Genomic DNA, 8,229 nt, shown 5'->3' on the forward strand with positions numbered 1-8,229 from the left:
TGTCAAATCTTGCTGTTGATTTAAAGAGAACCGATGTGCAAAACTCCATATCAAAATTTCCCAGCTAATGAAAGTCTATCTCTTTTTCATCACTATTACAATTCAAAGAAACAAAAAAGCATACGGAAGTCTTCGTGATAGGATGCGCAACTTCTTCTGCTGTAATGGTGGAATTCTGCCGGAGTACTACAAGTACGAAAGGCTCAAAAAACCACTCACCAGATGGTCTTCTTGGGCAACTTGTCCAGTATGTAATCAAATATCTCATCTTACTGAGATGGAGAGGAGGAATGGTGAATACTTCCATCTGGAGTGCATGGATCCATGGGGTTAGTTGAAATCAGTTTCAAATACATGTTTTTTTTTCCGGAACTCTCTTGAATTTAGATCTCGACCTCACCGCATCTGTCTGCTGGTGATACTTCATTAAATTTCTCTATCTGTTGAATTGGTTTGGTTTGTGTAGGTTTTTGTGGTAATTTATGGATTTAATCATATCTTTTGTGTGCAGCAATAGTACTGTCTTTTATATTGAGACTGTCACTGAATTGCTATGATCTAAAAGGCGCCCAAGGGGCGCCTTGGCAATAAAGCGCCCTGGGCGCTAAGATGTGTAGAGTTTTTTTTTTTTTCCACCTAGGTGAACTGTATTGTATCTATCTTGTTCATACAACAAATACTATTTGTTGAATTGTAATTATGTAACGATCATGCTATGCAAAGCCCCAATGAAATCTAACAGGTTACAAGGAAAAGAAAACAAGTGAAAGGAAAGTGTATATTACTACCTCTTTTGTTTTATTCGTTTTTTGATCTTCGATAAACAGATTAACAAACACTCAAATAACAATTATTACTAGCAGTCTGAATAGATGACTGTAATAGGTCGAAGCATAATAAGTATGTTTTATTTTTTTTGTACTCAGGCATCCTGCCGCTAGGTTGTTATCTAGAAGGGGCCATCAACTCATCAAGACAATCAGTTTTGGTAGTGGTAGTTCCTTTAGGAACGAAGGTTTTCAAAGAAACGATGTTCTATATTATAGCGCGCAGCTGATAATCCATGGATAGACAATAAATATTAGCAACATTGCCGGTAGGACGCTCTAGGTCCTCAATCATCTTTAATTAGATAGAAAAATTTGAGGATACGAGCGGAAGCGTTCCACCACTTTCAGATGCTTCTCATGCATTTGAGAAGAACTACAGTAGTTTGCCACTCTTAAGACATGCTTGGTCGTGGGCCTCGTGGCATTCAAGTTAACTTTCTTTTTTTCTTTTCTTTTCTTTTTTTAGAGCTTTAGTGGCAATTCATTTCACAAAGCATAATGTAAGTTTGCAAGAACGAGCAAATAAATTTACTAAATAAGCTGGTATGGGGGACAGTGAAAACCACATGTTTCGCACGAATTGTACATTACTACCTACAAAGTCATACACTTATGGATCGTCTACGTCTACATATCGACTCATGTTTGCTGCCTTGGATATCAGAACAATAGCTATTGATTCGATCCAGGCGTGAGTCAGACGATCCATAGATTTATGCGTGTGAGTTATTAGTTAGATATTCTTAATATCCATGGAACGATAAACAAATTTGTCAAGATAAGCATAAAAAGTACTCTGATGATACACAGGCGCTTTTCCTTGGAGAAATGAGTAGGAGACAGTCAAATCGCCACCGAATAATCAAAGACAAAAACATGAGTAGGAGACTGTCAACTTGCAACCTAACTAATCATGCATGTACTATATATGCCATGACTCGATAATTTTAATGCATCCTAGTAAGTCCGGTGAAACCATGAATCACGTGTGGCCTAACTTCTATGTATAAATGCATCTACTTCTTTATAATTCTTCACTCAAAGTACTAAACGTCAACCCAATTTACTGAGAGATAGATGGGTATTGAAGAAGAAGAAAGATTGAAAGGGCAAGCTAAAATATGGGAGCATATGTTTGCATTTGTAGATTCAATGGCATTGAAATGTGCAGTTGAACTTGGAATACCCGATATTATAAACTCTCATGGTCGTCCGGTCACAATAACTGAGATCGTCGACAGTTTAAAGGCAAACACAATATCATCTCCAAATGTTGATTATCTTACACGTTTGATGCGATTACTAGTTCAGAAGCGTCTATTTTCTTCTCAATTTCACCAAGAAAGTAATCAAATTGTGTACAATTTAACCCGATCATCACAGTGGCTTCTAAAAGATTCCAAGTTTAATCTGTCACCAATGGTTTTAGTCGAAAATGATCCAATATTACAAAAGCCATGGCAATTTTTGGGCAAATGTGTTCAAGAAAATGGTTTACCCTTTGAAAGAGCTCATGGATGCGGGATTTGGGATCTTTCTGTAACTGATCCTCAATTTAATACACAATTCAATGGGGCAATGCAATGTATGACTATAACGATAATAAACGAGATGTTGATCGAATACAGAGATGGATGGTAGTTGATGTCGGTGGTGGGACTGGGACAATGATAGCTGAGATAGTTAAAGCTAATCCACACGTACAAGGTATCAATTTTGATCTACCACATGTGGTGGCTACAGCGGCTGATTTCCCAGGGGTTAAGCATGTTGGTGGTGATATGTTCACTGATGTTCCGAAAGCTGATGCTTTCATCATGAAGGTAATATCTATTATTCCTAAAGTGTTCAATTGTCCGTTTTAGAGATACCACTGCAAAAAAAATAAAATAAAATTAACATCTTTATGTGTGCTGCAGTCGCTATTGCATGACTGGACTGACGAAGATTGCACAAAAATCTTGAGAAATTGTTACAATGCAATAACAAACAAGAAAAGTGGAAAAGTTATAATAGTGGAGATTGTATTGGGATCAGAAGGAAGTGGCTTATTTTGTAAAACGGGATTGATATTAGATATGGTGATGATGGCACATACTTCAGGTGGAAAAGAAAGAACGGAAGTCGAATGGAAGATGTTATTGAATAATGCAGGTTTTCCTCGTTATAATATCATCCAAACTCCTGCATGTCCTTGTATCATCGAGGCCTTCCCTGAATAACGATCAAGAAGCTATATTATACTAAGAAATCCAGAGATAGTACGTGTTTCTGCTTTGTATTAAAACGGAACTCCCCTGCGAGGGATGAATCAAGCTTTGAAGTATCATGCTTGACGTTCAGCGTAAAATAAATAATGATATATAATTATTATTATCATGCGGTGAATTATAAAAATAAAATCCAATAATCTTATGCAATAAATAATATTATCTATTAGTTTTGGTAATTTGTTATAGTTATCTAGAAAATTCATTATGTGACAATTTCATTATCTGGAAAAAATATAAAATAAGATTGTAGGAACGGCTCAACACATACAACACGGTTATTTGTGTGTCCTATCGTGTGTCATCGTACTTTATTTTTTCCTGAAAAACATAGCACTCCTGGCACAACACAACATAACACGACCCACATCATGTTAGATGCGCTTCTATGTGTGCCTTGCTGGCACATGTAACACTTTACACCTCTAGGGGCTGCCAATTTATTTTGGGATAAACGAATAGGTTTGTATTTTACCAAGATAATTGGTACGCCCAATGGTAATCTTGCAAAATTATGCTTAACTTGCTTGCGGTTATACGTTTGAGAGAAACGTACATTTCCTAACATTGCAGGTCATAGTGATTTCAAAACCATGGGTACGGTGTGCAGAAATATCAAGAATCCAATATTTAAAATAACGAGTTTCGGTTTTGGTTCGATGTAAAACCAAATCGAATACCAATAATAAAACCGAGTAGTTTTTATATAATTAATATTAGATCTTTAAATATATTTAATTTTTCCGTGGATTTTTCAACAAAAGTCTATATTTAATTTTATGTGCACTTTTTGAGTGACCAGGGTCGTCTTATCGTTTTGGAGTGCTCTAGACGAACTTAAAATATGGGGCATTTATATGTGTTATCAAATCAGAGACAAAATTACATTTTTAATTTGAGGGGAGATATATCTATATATTTAAAGCGCCTAAAATTTTTCATCCATTTCGTCGGATTCTTGGGTTTTAAACTTGTAAATTAGAATAAAATAAGCCCAGGATGGGATTTTAATGGAAAAATTAAAGTATTAGTAACGGTTGCATAGTTGTTTTAAAAATTTTAATAACAATTATAATTATCACAACATTTCTTTAATTCCGATAACAATAACAAAATAGTTGTGCAACACTTATAACTGTCACAAGTCACCTCTAGTGGATCCATGTGAGTAGAGGTGTAAAACGTGCCGGCCCCGCATAGCCCGGCACACGAAGTTGCGTGCTTCACGTCCCATGTGACGTGCTGGGTTGTGCAAACGATTTAAACGTGTTGTGTTGTGCCATGTTGTGCGTTACTAATCAAAAGCTAGGCACAACACATCCCCACAGGCACAACACACGAATGAACGTGATGTGTCGTGCTATGTCGTGCTGGCACACGTGCTATAAACAATTTGAGATCACTTAATGATATATAATCGGGAATTATCACAATATCTAAATAGACAACACATAAGTTGAGATTATTTCATAATTTATTTCAAGTAAAATCAACAAGTTTATTCAATAAAAAAAAATCGCGCACCAAATTTAAAATTGGATCATTGTTGTGTGAATTAGTCAAATATAAGTAACGACATTATAACAACAATATTAAAATAAATTTTCCAAATATTTAGGTATTATATGTGTTGTTATAAAAATAAGCTAGCATAAAATGTCAAAAACTAACTTGAATAGTGACTCTGTTGTGAAATATGCACAAAATGTGATGTATTTTATCTTGTGATATTGTGTATTTGTGCATGCTATGACGTGCTTTCTTAACGTGGTGGGATGATCTGGGTCACGTGTTTATCTGTGTCGTGTGATGTGCTGTGCTACTGGACAAGACTTCCCTTTTCATATTGTACAGTAAAAGTAGCTTTCCCTTTTTTATGTATAAAAGTATACAAGACTTCATTCCCACCAATTCTAGAGTCCTGAACACATCAGCTTACACAATAGTGGCGGTAACCGCAGTACTAGCTCTCCAAGGCACCTCTGATGAGTCCGACGACCAACATTAGGGGATCTAATTTATCATGTACAGTTACTTCTGGGGATAATTTTCTTACAATACTTATTTCCATGTATGTTTTTCTCTCAGTTACTGGTGGAGATAACAATGAAGAAGCCTACTGAAACTCTTAAGTTATAATATGCCAACCTCTGTCTGGTACAATGGTTAACGCACTCCTTTTTGTTCATAGTGCATGCGGGAGGTAGGAGGGTTGATTCGCACTAGGAAGGTTGGATCATCCATTTTTATCAATTTTATCTATGGATAAAGTCTATGTTGCACAAACATGGACACAGGATTCGGTTATGCAGCGAAATAGTTGCGGGGACACATTAAATCTTTAAAAAGCGGGTTATGGAGACACGTTATATGTACTACACACACCATTAATTGAGATTATACAATAGTCAACACAATAAAGTAATTATTCTTATATGAAATATAAAAAATGGAGAGCAAGACACATGGTGGAGAGAAGAAAAATGGAGAAATTCTATTCATATGTGTGTAGAATACAAGAGATTAGGCCTCTATTCATATAGATAGGACAAACCCTAATGTTCGTCACAAGGACATCTTAGTTACAAACGATGGTTTATAACATTCCCCCTGATGACACTGTGTCTAAGCTAAGTACAATCATAACAGGAAAACACAAAAGAGAAGAATTTGAAATTGCATAAGCATGTAAATACTTAAAACAGTGTTGGATAAGCAAATGTTTCCTCTTTAAAACCTTGACAAGAAAAACTCAGTGGGACCAGACCTTGACGAAGAAAAAGAGTACAACGCGAAAAAGTCCAACTAATGCACCTTAATTTGATGATGATGCTTCCCCTGATAAATACTTCAGTCAAATCTTGGCGTGCAAATCTTTGAGTCGAGACTTTCCAATTTTAAATAATGGATTTCTTGAATACAAAAGACTATTTTGCTTTCGTGAAGATATTGGATAGTTAATGAAGTGTTCTTTTTTGTTGCACAAGCAGTATTGTCTTCGATTAATACTTTTGCAGAGTCTACATTCTTCATCAACAGATAGAGAACTTGTGTCATGGATTGCTAGCTTACCGAGACGATTTGAAGAAGTTGTTGATGTATTTTCTTCAACATAGAGCCAATATGTAGATAAATTATCATAAGTGAACAAAAATGTATTTGTGGTCATACCTTATGCGGATCAGAATGATATCCAAATTCCCGAAGAGTAATTTCTAAATTGATACCACTCCCCCATGGATGACCACCTTGTTGAATTAAATTGCCTCACTAAAATCTTGCCAGTTGTTTGAGGGTGAAAACGATTTCTGCTGGTTTTGGTAAATTCGTGTGTATGGATGAGAAATGAGTCTAAACCCTAACCAATGTACAACACGGGAGTACTTTTGATTCGAGAGATCAATCTGTAAAATGGCCATTCCAGGCTTGCTTCGGTCACAAACTGAAGAAGAACGTTGGTCTTAGGGAGGGAAGCGAAGAATGTGTTGAGACCAGAATTGTTGATTCTGAAGGTGTGGTTGTTTGTGACTTGTATCAGAGAGTACATCTGGCTAGATAATGTGTTGCTCTCCTGACCAAAACCTGTTTTCTGGTGGAAATAGGTGAGACCTATTTATACAAGTCGTAACAAAACGGACCATGGTCTCGTAGGAAGTGGAAACGATTGAGTGGTGGAAGAGTAACGTGTAATGTCAGGATTTATGTTTCTAGAATGAGGGAGGTGGAACCGCTTACCATTACTCTTTTCCATTACTAACCGCCACGCTTTATGAAACTTTCTTGTAACAGGCGTATTGCACGTCGCACACTGTAAACCGCTAGACCAATACCCTGATGAGTATCCCCCAGTTTGTGACATGTTTTTATGCCTCGAGTGTTTTTTGTGGAAAACATGTAGCACTTTGCTACGTGTGGCAAGTTAAAATCGAGAGCCTTGACGCAGGAAAATAGCATGTGATGCTATTAGGATCGTCTTGGATGGTCGCCTGAAACTTACCACAAGCCTGCCGGTTCGGTGACGAAATTTGATGGCTGAGATTGCATCTCATGAAGAAGGGTAGCCGTTGGTTGTTGTTATCTTGTGTTGGCGTCTGGCGTCTTTAACGCACGCCGGTGGAATTGCGGCATGGATGGCATGGATCGTGCATGCCAGAGGTACGGTTGTGCAAGTGGTGCCCGATGTAGACAAGGCCACTGGATTTCGGAGGCTAGTCCCCTAAAAGTTGTCACAAGTATGTCAGTTCGGTGGAAAACTTGGACGGCTGAGATCGCATCTCATGAGGAAGGGTAGTCGTCGATTACGGATACGTTCTGTTGGCGCTTGATAGTGGCACAATGGCGCCTTTAGTGCATGCCAGCGGCATGGATGGTATAGTTTGTGCATGTCAGCGGCACGATGGAATGGATGGCATAGTTTGTGCATGCCAGCGACACGATGGAATGACTTCCATAGTGTGTGCATGCCAGAGGCACGATGGAATGGATGGCATAGTTTGTGCATGCTACCAGCACAATGGAATGGCTGGCATAGTTTGTGCATGCCAGCGACACGGTGGTATTACTAGCATAGGTTTCGCAACAAAAGCGTGACTGTGCTGTCATATTTCGATTGCGGTAAATAAGAGTTCGATGCTCGGACTTGAAAAGATTTGTAAAACAAAAATATATACACACGTTTGTCACAGGATCAAGAGACACTAGGACTCAGGATTCCACCATTAATCATTCACACAATTCATATATTTATTCGAAACAATTATAGCTCAAATCATAAGGACTCTCATTCTTGCCAAGGTAGATTTTTAGAATATTTATTGTATATCACTAGCATGACGCATCAAAAGCACTACGACCAAGCATACATCATCATATGATATCACAACCAATTAAGAAAAATCATAAATCGATTAATAAAAAGTGCAAGTAGTCAAAAAAAGAATTAATATAATTATCATATGCGTAAAGAACGGCTTCCTCCATCATCCCAGTGTTGGGGTTTAGTTAATCATAATAATCATGTTTTCAAAATATATATTTGATGCTCAAAGTATGATTAAAAGAGTCAAAAGTTATAAAACAGTGGTTCTGAGACTCACAAAACACGTCCAAAAAGAAACGATACCACAAAA

General features: G+C 37.2%; 1 pseudogene; it reads left to right on the top strand.

Annotated features, from left to right (window-relative positions):
• Positions 1-1,887: 1,887 nt before the first annotated feature.
• On the top strand, positions 1,888-3,174 carry LOC113285335 (annotated as a pseudogene).
• The last annotated feature ends 5,055 nt before the right edge of the window (positions 3,175-8,229 follow it).

Source organism: Papaver somniferum, chromosome 6 (genome assembly GCF_003573695.1).
Source record: "Papaver somniferum cultivar HN1 chromosome 6, ASM357369v1, whole genome shotgun sequence".
NCBI classification, from domain to species: Eukaryota; Viridiplantae; Streptophyta; class Magnoliopsida; order Ranunculales; family Papaveraceae; genus Papaver; species Papaver somniferum.